Raw genomic sequence first — 14,309 nt, 5'->3', positions numbered from 1 at the left:
GGCTTAACCTGACTTCAGGGACATTTCATCAAGGCCTCTCTTGACTCCTCTACATGTTCAGCTGATACCAATGCTAAGCATGGTTTCTTAGAGAATACATTCCATTTTGCTGGCTGCTCTAGGTCTTTCCCAGTTTATACAAAGCAAACATGAAAGTTAAATACTTTCGACACCTATCCAGTATTAGTTTCCAAAATATTCCATGCCAATATGGAGATAAGCTTCCAAAAACCTAAAAAGCGTGTTCACATAAACAGATGTCAAGCAGTTTTAAATACTTACAAACAGTCCCTTTCACACCCTGTTGCCAGTTTATTTCTGTGTAATGTTAACAAGGAAAAAAAAAAAAAACAGGGAAAAAAAACATAATCCAAAAGTGAGCAGCAAGTGAAAGCTTGAAAGAAAACATAGGAAAGAAACATACAGTAGTGCCCCCCTTATCTGCAGGGAAAACATTGCAAGTCCCCCAGTGGATGCCTGAAAGTGCAGGTGATACCAAACCCTATACAGACCATGTTTTCTCCTACCCATACTTACATAATCAAACTTGTAAATTAGGCACAGTAAGAGATTAACAACAGTAACTACCAATCAAATAAAACAATATCACAATATACTGTAATAAAAGTTATGTGGACGTGGTACCTCTCTCATACGAACAAAATACTTTATTGTCCTGTACTCACCCTCTTCTTGTGATGAAGTGAGACGGTAAAATACCTACATGATGAGATGGAGGGGAATGACATAGGCACTGTGACGTAGCGTGAGGCTATCGTTGACCTTCTGACAGTTCATCAGGGGGATCACCTGCTTTCGAACAAGTTGATCCGGGGAGCTGAAACTGCAGAAAGCAAAACCGAGGATAAGTCAGGGATTACTGTGTGGCAATCATTTGCATGAACTGTTAGTTCACCCTCCTAGATTTTCGCTTTACAGGATTCAGTTTCACACTACACACAGCAGAGATGGCTGAGACAAAGGAGGGAGAGAGTGAATCACTTAATGTACAGTCTAGAAGAATATAACCCTCTTCTTTTCTGAGAAAATTCATGTCAACTTCCCCTCCTCTGAAGATGAATAAAAGCATTTTTAAATAAAAAGTCACCATAAATTTTGATGCTGCAAATAAATCCCCTAGATGTTTTGTTGTAGCTTCAGAAGTAAAAAGCTTCCAAAGCATTTACTCTGAACATAATAGCAGAATCTCCAAGAATACACTGGGCACTAAATCCAAAATGATATTATATGAAAGATACAGACATTTCACACCTTTTTAAAAGGAGACTTGGGACACTGAGTGCAATCTCTTGGGAATACAAACTTAGGCTGTGACAAACTTTTAAATGCATTTTTAAAAATTAAATGTGTACGTGTCTGAATCATCTGAAGTCCTTGCTTAAAACTGGAAAGAATTAAGACAGACTTTTAAGTAAGGGGGCAAATTAATATTAGTTTTAATTCTTCACTTTATAAACACCTATTTTATAAAGGTTAAATAATTGCTGAAAATAAAATACCATAACATCTAAATGAACATGAAAGCATATTAGGTAAAAATATTTCACATTTGGGTTCCATGAATCACAATTACAGACTAAAGGTTCCCTTACTTGGCATTAGAGAAGGAACTTTAAAAAAAGAAAGAAAAAAAATTTTTTTTGAGACAGCTGTGCCCTCTGGAGGTGACGCTTGGGAATTGAATAAATCTTCCCTAAACCAGTAACAATGACTTTCCTAAGGAACTGAACATGCACTTGGAAATGCAAAGAAGGCTTAGGAGGTTTCATCCGTGTTCCTTTCTTTGTGTCAAACCAGGTTTCAATGAATGATAATTTAGAATTTCAATTTAGAAATGTTCAAATGGGCGCAAAACATTTTGGTAGGAGGGATTAAAAGCTTGTGTTCAATATATAGAATACAATGATCAGGAACACACTCAATATTATGAGAAGAAAGAACAGCAGTTCCAAATCAAATATCCTCAAGCGTCTTTTGGTGAACTGGCTAAAAGCGGATGCCCTACGCCCCTCAAACCGAATTTTTTCTTTTTTTTTTTTTTTAAGATTTTTATTTATTTATTTGACAGAGAGAGATCACAAGCAGGCAGAGAGGCAGGTAGAGAGAGAGGAGGAAGCAGGCTCCCTGTCGAGCAGAGAGCCCGATGCGGGGCTCGATCCCAGGACCCTGAGATCATGACCTGAGCCGAAGGCAGCGGCCTAACCCACCGAGCCACCCAGGCGCCCCTCAAACCGAATTTTTAAACAGTCTGGGAGCGAACCAAATCATCTTGACTAGCAAAATGCATATCCTATCTCAGAATAACTCACCACCTCTCCTTTACTTTTCCTTTGACCTTTTTATAGCTCATTCTGAATAAATGGAGCTATAGCTCCCCTTCTAGGGACTATACTGTTCCCGCGGGAGAAGAAATAAGAATTGCCTGCAGGAGTTTTAGAAATAGAAATTAATACAGTTGGCTTTGTGTGTTTGGAATTTCAACAGGCAATAAATAAATAAATAAAGTAACTGGGGACAGATAAAAAACAAAGCCACCACCTCTGAAGAGGAAATGAAGACATCGTCTTCGTTGTAAAATTGGCCTTGGTTGTGGGTGAATGTTGTGTCTATTTGAAAAGAGGTGGGGGAGAAACCTGAGAGCAACTAAGTAAGGCTGGTTCAGGGGGAGAGAGTTTAATTACTATCTGTAGGAGCGCAGAATACACCCAAGTATCAGTGGGATGGGATTCTCTTCAGCAAGCTGGTCCCTCGGTGCGCGCTGGGCACGTGGCCTGTGCGGCCCGGCGGAAATGGAACAGAAGGTTCGGGAAAAGGAAGCAGAGGTGGTCTTCCAGGCTTCCAGTGACTTCGGGCCACCCCTGCATCTCGGGTTCGGGACCTCTCTCCAAAGACAGCTTCACTCTCAAACCCCACTTCCTCCCTCCTCGCCAGAGGGAAGTCAAAGACCCCTCAGGGTTACTAGAACCTCGCCCTTGCCGGCGTCCCACTGCTTGTGGTTCCGTCCTACTCGCGCAATTCCTAACTCTTCAAGTTCTCCTGCCCCTTGGCCAGCCCCTTCTCTTCAAACTGCACCCCCACCCCCAGGCCTGATTCCTTAAAGGGGCCCAAGACGATGCCCCGAAACTCACGGTGATATCCAGGTCCCACTGAGAGCGCGCTCTCGTCTACCCCAAACATGAAGCTAACACGTGAAGACGGCGGGTAGTCAGACGCCGGCGCACGCACCTTGCGCGCGGCTTCCTGCCTCCCGCCCTCCGCGCACCTGCGCGACCGCCCGTGGGCCGCAGCGCCACCAGAGCGCCGACAGAGGGCGCCCGCGGCCAGTCCCCCCGTCGGAGGCCTAGGCCAGGCTAGCGGCTTGCCTGTTCCAATACAGAGGTGCCCCGTGGATCCAGGGAGATGGCGGTGTGGGCTAATGAGTAAGGGATGGCATAAGGGACGAGTTTCTTAACTTATCTGAACCTCAGACTCTCACCTAAGAAAACGGTGATAACACCAATAATCTATGCCATGGTTGTCAGTTATGACCATATAGACATTCATTCATTCATTCATTCACAATAAATATGCCATGAGGTCCCTGCCATTTTCCAAGCGAGGCAGGCGCACTAGGGATACCTAAGAATCAAATTGGACCCAGGCTCCTAGAGTGAACATTCAAAAGGGATTAACCTGGGGTAGCAGGAATGAGATTGTGCTTGCGGACATTTCAGCACAGCTCCTAGCACGTGCTCAGCCTTCTTGAAAGGCTGTTTGGTGCTTAATATTATTTGGTGCCTCTGTCTACATCAACTTCATCCTCCCCCTACAGAAAAGAGAGTTGGTTCATTCCTCAGTGGCTCCAGGGCAGGACATCAACTTCCTCACATTAATAGCTGGATGAGAGTTTGATGAAGGAATAAAGTGATTCAATGAACTGTGCCCTGGATCCCTGGAGGAGGGTAGAAGGAATGGAAGGCACAAAGCCCTGCCACTCATGAGGCAAATATTGCTGGGGCTGGTGTGGAAAATTCAGAGTAACATCTTCCTGTAGAGAGCCTCTGTCTTTGAAGGACTGACCACTTTCCCAAGGAAAAAAAATTAGTCTCTTCCATTAAAAGAGAGGTGAGCCTGCACAGAGATCTTCCTCCAGCTCATACTCTCCTCATTAAGAGCTTCCAATGGCATTTGGGTTGTTAGCTATCTCCTACCCTTTTTGTAGGTGTACTTAAGTGTTCCCAGTGGTTTCAGGGCCCTCAAAAACTTTCTCACTGAGTTTCCCCTCAAAGGAACTGATCAGAGATGAGAACTTACATCACCAAAGGGAATCACATCATTGTAAAAACAAATCCTCGACAAATGAGAATGCTCTTCCCAACTTTTTTTAAAGGTGTTTTAAGGTTTTAACTCCTCAAACAGCATCCAAACAGAGGAGGGGTCTTTTTCCTCCTAAAGCCACTGAAAATGATTTTTTCTTAAAATAAATTTCAGGAAGATGTATTAGTCTTCCACTGCTGCATAACAAATTACCATACACTTAGCAGCCAAAAACAACACTCATTTATTATCTCATAGTTTCTGTGGATCAGGCATCTGGGTACAGGATTCTCTTTTCAAGGTCTTGTGTGGCTGAACTAAAGGTATTGGCTAACACACAGTCAAAGAAAAAGAAATAAAAGGCATCAGATTGGTAAGGAAGAACTAAAACTTGCTATTTGTAGATGACATGATGGTATATATAGAAAACTCTAAAGACACTACCAAAAAACTACTAGAACTGAAGAATGAATTCAGTAAGATTATAAGATACAAAATCAATTTACAGAAATCTGTTTCATTTCTATATACTAATAATGAAGTAGCAGAAAGAGGAATTAAGAAAGCAATCCCATTTACAATTTCACCAAAATAATAAAATACCTCAGAATAAACTTAACCAAGGAGACAAAAGACCTATACTCTGAAAATTATAAAACATTGTTGAAAGAAACTGAAGATGACATAAAGAAATTGAAAGATATTCCATGCTTATGGATTGGAAGAACAAATATTGTTAAAATGTCCATACTATCAAAAGCGATCTACAGATTTAATGCAATTTCTATCAAAATACCAATATCGTTTCTCAAAGAACTAGAACAAATAATCCTAAAATATGTACAGAATCACAAAAGACCCCAAATAGCCAAAACAATCTTGAAAAAGAAGGACGAAACTGGAGATACCACAATCCTTGATTTTAAGATATACTACAAAGCTGTCATAATCAAAACAGTATAGTCCTGGTGCAAAAATAGACACATAGGGGCACCTGGGTGGCTCAGTGGGTTAAGCCTCTGCCTTCGACTCGGGTCGTGATTCCAGGGTCCTGGGATCGAGCCCCACATCGGGCTCTCAGCTCAGCGGGGAACCTGCTTCCCCCTCTCTCTCTGCCTGCTGCTCTGCCTACTTGTGCTCTCTGTCTGTCAAATAAATAAATAAAATATTTTTAAAAAATTAGACACATAGATCAACGGAAAAGAATAGAAACACCATAAATAAACCCATTATTGTATAATCGATTAATTGTCAACAAAGGGGGTGATAATATGCAATGGGAAAAAGACAGTCTTTTCAACAAATGGTGTTGGGAAAACCGACAGCAACATGCAAAAGAATGAAACTGGACCACTCTCTTACACCATACATAAAAGTAAACTCAAAATGGATTAAAGAACTAAATGTGAGGCCTGAAACCATAAAAATCCTAGAAAAGAACACAGGCACTAACCTTTCTGACATCAACCATCATTTTTCTAGCTATGTCTCCTGAAGCAAAGGAAACAAAAACAAAAATAAATGTTTGGGACTACCTCAAAATTAAAAGCTCTGCACAGCTAAGGAAAACTGACAAAACTAAAAGACAACCTATAGAATGGGAAAGCTATTTGCAAATAACATATCTGATAAAGGGTTAGGATCCAAAATATATAAAGAACTTGTATAACTTCATATTAAAAAAAAACCCAAATAATTTAATTAAAAATGAGCAGAAGATATTAACAGACATCTCTCCAAAGAAGACATCAAGATAGCCAACAGACACATGAAACAATGTACAATATTACTCATCAACATGGAAATGTAAATCAAAACCACAATGAGATATTATCTCACACCTCTCCGAATGGCTAAAATCAAAAACTCGGGAAACAACAGGTGTTGGCAAGGATGTGGAGAAAGAGGAACCCTGGTGCACTGTTGGTGGGAATGCAAACTGATACAGCCTTTCTGGAAAACAGTATAGAGTTTCCTTAAAATATTAAAAAGAGAATGACTATATGACCCAATAATTCCATTACTGGGTATTTACCCAAAGAAAATGAAAATACTAAATTCGAAAAGATAATGTTTATCTATAATGTTTATTACTATGTTCATTGCAACATTATTTACAGTAGCCAAATTATGAAGGCAGACAAAAATATGGTATATAAATACAAAGGAATATTACTCAGGCAAAAAAAGGAATGAAATCTTGCCATTTGCAACAACATGGATAGATCTAGAGAGTATAATACTAAGTGAAGTAAGTCAGAAAAAGACAAATACCATATGATTTCATTTATATGTGGAATTTAAGAAATGAAACAAAAGGGAAAAAAGACCAGAAAAGACTCTTAAATATAGAGAACAAACTGGTAGTTACCAGAGGTGCGTTGGGTGGGATGGCTGAAATACATGAAGGGGATTAAGAGGACACTTATCATGATGAGCACTGAGTAATGTATAGAATTATTGAATCACTATATTGAAAATAAATAAACTAATAAATAAAATAAAATTAATAAAATAAAATAAAATGAATTGGCCAGTTACATCCTCTCCTGGAGGCCCCACTAGGGAAATATCCAATCCTATTCTTCCTTGTGTTATTGGCAGAATTCTTTCCTTGTGGTTGTATCACTGAGATACCCACTCCACTGTCTTGCTAGCTATTAGCCAAGGACCACTGTCATTGCCTAAAGGCCACCCTGGTCCTCACCAATGTGTCCTCCATAGACCCTCTCATATGACCTTTCACTCTTTTAAAACTCACCTGATTAGATCAGACCCGCCCTAATAATTTCCTTTGTGAGTTCCTTTGTGAGTAACTCAAATTCCAATGATTAGGAACCTAATAATGGGAATAATATCTGATCATATTCACAGGGAAGGAAATTATACAGGTGTCTTCATTTGAGCTACTGTAACAAATACCATAGGCCGGGTGACTTTGAAATAAATAAAATAAAAACACATTTATTTCTCACAGTTTAGGAGGTTAGGAAGACCAAGATCAAGGTGCTAGCTGATTCAGTTCCTAGTGAGAGTCCTTTTTCTGGTTTGTAGATAGATGCCTTTTTTGTTGTATCCTCACATGGCAGAGAGAGAAAGACTGTCTCTCTCATGTCTCTTCCTATAAGGGTTCCAACCCCATCATGAGGGGGTCCATCCTCATGACTTAATTATCTCCCAAAGATTCCACCTCCTAATATCATCATACTAAAGATTAGGGTTTCAACATGTGAGTTTGGGGAGGACAGAAACACTACTTAGTTAATAGCAACAGAACATGTATACCTGGGGGTAGAAATCTTGTGGGTCATCTTAGAATTCTGCCTACCACAGAAGAAACTAGAGGAAAATAAACAAAGAAAACATAATGTTATAGAAATGTGCTAATTTACAGACATTGAATTCCTACCTAACATCACAACTGACTAAAGGCCAGGGGTATGTCCAGGGCCCAAGGGACCCCTCCTTCTATCCTGCCTCAAGCCCTCACCCCTCTCCAACCTTTCCCTTCCACTCTTCCACCCCTATGCATGAGGAGAATTAAGAGCCAATGTTGGAGCTCAGAGGGTCAAGGGCATTTACTTAGGGCCATAGGCAAGAAAGGCCACAGACATGCACCTCATGGTGCCTCTGACCTGGCAGCAAGGCAACAACTAGAAGTAGAAGGGTCAGGAAGGCATACCTGGGTTCTGAGCTCAGCTCTGCCACCTGCTCCCTTTGTAACTTCCAAGTCCAGTTTACTGAATCTCCATTTCTGCATCTATAAAATGAAAGTCCTAAGATTTCCTTCTTGGTGGTAAGCATTGGGTGAGATAATATACATCACGTGCTTCACACAGCATCAGCACAGGAAGAGAAAACAATGGGAAAAACATAAAACTACCTGAGAAGCAGTTCAGAGAAAGAGGGATTGCTATTCCCCAAAGCATCTGGCGGCTGCTGGGAGCCATGGGATTTGCAGGCATCCGTAATTCGTGGTGTTTAACCTTGCGACATCTACAATCTAGCTGAAAGACAAGGTAACTCACGCAGCAAACAGGTGCACTGTCACAGAGAGATTGTGAGTTCAAGTGTTCTCTTTCCTCAGAATTTTCACCCAGAACCTGCGAGCACTTGGCCTCCCCATGTGTTCAGGCCAAGGCTTCACTCCAGCAGCTGGCCTTGTGATGACTAACACCTTCCTAATGGCTATCACCCAGAGAGAGACCCATCATGGGGCCCTCTCTTAGGTACACTCAGATGCTCAGCCAATGGTCATTGATGGCTCCACTTACTCCTGCCACATAAAGGTAAACATCTGGAGGAGCTGGTGGACCAGAGACTGCCAACGGTCCTGTATTATTTTCCTATGGCTGCTGTAATAAATTACATAAACTTAGTGGCTTAAAACAATATACATTTTCTCTTTCATAGTCCCAGAGATCAGAAGTCTGAAATCAGATTCACGGGGCTAAAGTCATGGTGTCAGCAGGACAGCATTGCTTCTGTGAGCTCTGGGGAAGAATCCCTTTCTTCTTCTTTGCCAGCCTTTAAAGGCCGCCTACATTGTTTGACTCCTGGGTCCTCATCACTCCGACCTCTGCTTCCACCAATCCCATCTCCTCCTCACACTGTCATTCCGCCTCCCTCTTCTAATGACTCTTGTGATTATACTGGTCCCACCTGGATAATCCAAGACACTCTTCCTGTCTTGTGAACCTTCATTTAATCACACTTGCAAAATCCCTTTTGCCAGGTAATAACATAGTCACAGATTTGGGGGACTTGAGATGTAGCAATTTTGAGGGGCCATTATTTTGCTCACCGCACGTACCTATTTCACTGAGCCTGTATACTTTCTGCCTATTCTCTCTCCAAACGACAGAAAAAAATAAAAAATGACTCCTCTCTGGACATTTACCTGATCTAGCCTACAAACAACTTGGGATGAAGCACATTTTCACAGAAGTAAGTTTCTTGAAGTTTAGTAAGAAAAAGATACTATACTCTCCACATCACAAGGGAACAATCTGTTACAGTCTGCTTTTAAATGAAATGGATAGGGCACATTTAATAAGACATGAAAACGGAACCTATATTTTAGTAGCGTTCAGCATTCTTCCCTTCCGTTTTTGCAAACTGTGATGATCACTAACACCTATGCTCACCCTACCCTGTTTCTAACTACTCGTTAAATCGACTTGATACTATTTTTTTTTGACAGTTCTGCGACAGGCACAAATTACTTGACTGTTACTATGGTTACGAAGGGACCTCCAAATAGAGAAAACATTAAGATTAAAATAAAAGGGGGTAGGAGTAGTCCAAATTGGCATTAATGAGTCGTTGTCCAAGTGTAACTGGGTGTTAACTGGTCAAGCTTTGGGAATTTTGCCAGTGAGGACCCCGAAATCAGTCAACCAGCAGGGGAAGGTGACTGTGTGAACAAGAATGCTTGTCTCCTGCTTGAACCTGCAATGGTTCAAAGTTTATAGAACCTTCTACTCTCCCTTACTTATGCATCTCTTTTATTTGGATCATCTCCTTTGTTCTTCATCTCCTTCTGCTTTTCCCCCTTCTGAACACATTAGTTACTATGGAAACATTGGTGTGAATGTCAGAAAGCTTGGCTCAGAAATGCTTCATAAAGTCAATTTATAGAATGGTCTGACATTTATCTCATGTTTGGGAAATTTAAAGAAAATTTGTGATATTCATGACCAGGGATAGGGGTAGGTGTTAAACACTGTGCTATGTATGGATTTTGAAATTTGTTTTATATACACTGTAAAAGCATCGGGTTTTGTCTTTTATGGGAGGAATAGCAACAAAAACAGGAGATTGTTTTGGGATTTGAAATTGGATTCATTTTCCATCAGTTCAGGAAGGATTTCCACTTTCTAAGTTTGTAAGGCTGACTGGAATCTCTAGTGTCAAAATAAATGTTTTTTGAAAAAAATTACAGTTAGCTTATTTTTTTTAACTTTAACCTGACAGTAAAACAAATGGTATTATCCAAAATAATGTACACATGGCAACAGCAATATTAGTTAAAGGCACAGAAATGTTAAACCCATGCTATAAAAATTTTTACTTCACTATGGGGAATTTCAGTTAGCACAACCCTCTGGACTAACAACCATGTAGCTAACATTTAAAGCACATTTATTATGTGTGTCAGGACCCATTCTGAGTACTTTCTATGTATTGACTCATGTTCTTCTCAATCATTATACTTTTTTTACACACAGGGAACTGAGGCACAAGGAATTTAAGTAATTCATCCAAGTAAGTGGGAGAAAGAGATTCAAACCAAGGCAATTGGGTTCCAGAGTCTACAGTCTTAGCCATCATGAAAAACTGTTTCTGCATGGAAAAGTAAAATAAGGGGCGCCTGGGTGGCTCAGTGGGTTAAGCCGCTGCCATCGGCTCAGGTCATGATCTCAGGGTCCTGGGATCGAGTCCCGCGTCGGGCTCTCTGCTCAGCAGGGAGCCTGCTTCCCTCTCTCTCTCTCTCTCTCTCTGCCTGCCTCTCTGTCTACTTGTGATCTCTCTCTGTCAAATAAATAAATAAATAATCTTAAAAAAAAAAAAAGAAAAGAAAAGTAAAATAATACTTAACACCATATTCAGATGAGAGAGCTTTGATCAGTTCTGGACTAAAAAGACGATCTAGGTATTACCTGTAATATCTCCCCTCTGATGTTATTGCCCAAAGCCTTCAAGTTCACCATGTTGTCACTGAAGATGCCATGAGTTCCTGATGATTACAGTTTGATGATGAATTCAGTTTAGAGTTCAATTTGATCTCCGATTTGCAGGCTCTTACAAATCTTGTTACACGTAAAAGAGTGATAATGTTTCACTATGCGATTAGCAGCAAAGCTCTAAACAGCTGACCTTAATTCCACTGCATTCCATCAGAAGAATTTAATTACAAAGAAAACCCAGTGTCGACCTGTGGGGTGACGTTTGCTCTTTGCCACCCAACATTTCCCATCCTTGCTAGTAACAACTCCCAATTTTTGTTTGAGAACGTTGTAGCTGCTTAATTAAATGCACTTGACCCTCCTAAAATGGGTCACGTGGCCCAGGCCTACGCCAGTCAGCACCTCTCCACTCTGTGACTTCAGTGACAGGTTCAAAGATCCACGTGTGATGAGGGTAAGCCAAAGAAATGCCAGAAGATTTTTGCTGGGAATGCTCAAACAGGAAGAAGACCTCATTTTCTTCCCTGGAAGACTTGAGTGTGGAATGAGCTGCTCTAACCATCTTTGCCATCACAAAAGCATTGGCCTAGAGCATACAGAGACCTGTAGGCAGAGAGACTGAAAACTTTGGAACTAAAAGCAAGTGGAAGATTAAGAAAAATCCAGCCAAATGGCATCATTTGATCTGTGAATACAGTACTGTCCATGTTTGCCAGACTTTTCAGAGCACTCTGGCCCCTACACCTTCCTTTAAAAAAAAAAAATCTAAACACAGTTGAGCTGGCTTACAACAGAAAAGGGCCTAATGGGCAAAACATGAAGTGTCCATGTCCTTTGAGGGCATGGAACAAGTGTCCATGTCCTTCTCCGTAAACAAGAAACACCAACTCCACAAACCTCTGAAAACCCAAAGGCCTTTTCTAGCTTATTTGGTGACAAAAAAAGGACATGACCTACATGGGCATAAGGCTACTCGTGGTCCTTACTTATCCACTCAACATTAATATTCCTATGTTTGGCAAAATGAACCACTAATATGTGTGATTACAGGAAGCTGTCTCAGACACTACCAGAAGCATCAGATTGTATAAGGTACATAAACTCTTATCTTTATTAAAATTTCTAAAAATTACAAATTCTTAAAACCCAAGGGTTTCAGATGAAAGACGGTAGGATCTAGTAACAGGATCTAGTAACAGGATAAATTGAATGAATAAATTTATTGAATAAGTAAGTGCTTAATCTCTGAATAGGATGGGATCTGAGTTAGCCAAAGATACTGTTCAGAACCATAAGATGAAAGCATCCATCATTCCAAAGTTGTGTTGAAGGTGAAAGTATGCTTGCATGGCATTTAACAGACAGACATCAAGTCAAATATCAGATTGATAAACACCAGCACAAAGTGAAAATTCGTAAGGTCAGAACAAAAGCAAAAGGAGATTCGTGTCTCAAGGAATAGTATCAATAGCTTTAAGAACAGAGAATTTGGAAGAAGAATAGAAGCCATTGCATGACTTCACACCAAGTTACACTACAGTAATTCCGAGATGTAAAAGATTATGATGCTGAATACATGTGGTTATACCTTGGCTAAATATTGAAGTGAATATTCTGTGTTCATGGAAACTTTATCCTAAGCCCTTCACACACACACACACACACACACACACACACACACACACACACATCACTGTCCAAAATCTGTCTGATAGATTTTTCAATTATTCAATCAATAAGGCCCTTCCATACTGCCCCCACTTTACACTTGAGTTGGCTTACAACAAACAGAAAAGGGTCTAATGGACAAAAGCAAGAAGCATCTCTTTCCTTTGAGGGCAGACACAACATCTTGTTAACCTTGCTCATAAACAAACAAACATTTCCTCACCTAAGTTTCCAAAATCTGCAAACCCTTGAGTTTTATGTTTTATATATACATATAAAATGTTATTATTTATTTGACTGCAGCCAAGAAAACTATCATTCTGTGTGATATCAAAAAGAGTATTAGAAACTAATTAAACACAATCCTTAAAGTAGAAAACGTTGGGGTCATGACTCATCTGTTTTCTTCTCTATATCCAGGACCTAAAATTGTGACTAGTTCATGGTTAAGGGTTTAGGGTATACTTTATTAATAAATTAAATATGAACTACCTTCTGACCGCTCTGCTGTCTGACGACACTGACAAGTTGTCAGCGGGACAACTGACAGAGGGAGGGGAAACCAAGAGGAGAAAAGCCCCCAAGGATGGTGACACCACTAATACATAGAGAAATACTACCCACAGGTCTCACCTCCAGTTGTAGAAAAGCCAAATGGAGATCAATGATCTCTAAGGTGACCATCAGCCCTATGATTACATGGTTTTGCTGCAGGAAAAGAAAATATAAAAGGGTACAGAGAGAAGTCTATATAACTTAAAATACTAATTAAACAACACTAATAATACTATATATATAAAATATGTATTTTATATATATACTAATCACAGTAGTTAGTATTATATATTATATGTAATTAGTATTATATATTATAATTATATACTAATTATATATAATTATAATAAGATGTATAATTATAGTTGTATTATATATAGTTAGTATTATATATTATATAAGATATATTTATATAATAATACTAATAATGCTAAATATAATATATAACATATATGTTATATATTAATAGATATAATATATAATAGTAATTAATAAATACTAACTAAGGGGCACCTGGGTGGCTCAGTGGGTTAAAGCCTCTGCCTTCAGCTCAGGTCATGATCCCAGGGTTCTGGGATCGAGCCCCGCATCGGGCTCTCTGCTCAGCAGGGAGCCTGCTTCCTCCTCTCTCTCTGCCTGCCTCTCTGCCTACTTGTGATCTGTCAAATAAATAAATAAAATCTTTAAAAAAATAAATACTAACTAAAAAGCAAACAATAAATAATCTCTAAATATGGAGGAGACTCTCTTAAAATTTCAAATTTCACATATATGAAAAAATTCTGCATCAAGCATTTTACTATACCTGAAAATGGCACAAGTCTAAAAACTAGTCCAGCACAAAATGGCACACTCACTGGTCTAAGAAAGATTATACCCTTACCTTCCTGTTAATAAAACCTCTAATGTCCAAAGCACCAAACTGTAAGAACCCAGCCAAACCCAGCATGCTGTCAAATTTTTTGACCTCTGGGACTCTGTGCAAATCCAACCCATCTTTCCCATGAGAATAGTTAACTGCCTCCCTTCATTCCAGGCTCTCCTCCAACTTTCCTGGCGCACAACTGCCAGAAGAATTTT

At 39.8% G+C, this 14,309-nt stretch overlaps 1 long non-coding RNA gene across 1 annotated transcript in view; it reads right to left on the bottom strand.

Moving 5' to 3' along the window:
- Positions 1–3,258, bottom strand: part of LOC125107270 (uncharacterized) — a 111,500-nt gene extending 108,242 nt beyond the window's left edge. The window contains exons 1-2 of the long non-coding RNA XR_007129498.1: positions 3,150–3,258; positions 687–844 (exon numbers count right to left, since the gene is read on the bottom strand). This is a non-coding gene — a long non-coding RNA (uncharacterized LOC125107270). The remainder of the gene's footprint in view (positions 1–686; positions 845–3,149) is intronic.
- Between the last annotated feature and the right edge of the window lie 11,051 nt (positions 3,259–14,309).

This window comes from Lutra lutra, chromosome 8 (genome assembly GCF_902655055.1).
Source record: "Lutra lutra chromosome 8, mLutLut1.2, whole genome shotgun sequence".
NCBI lineage: Eukaryota > Metazoa > Chordata > Mammalia > Carnivora > Mustelidae > Lutra > Lutra lutra.
This window is presented reverse-complemented; position numbering and strand designations above follow the sequence as displayed.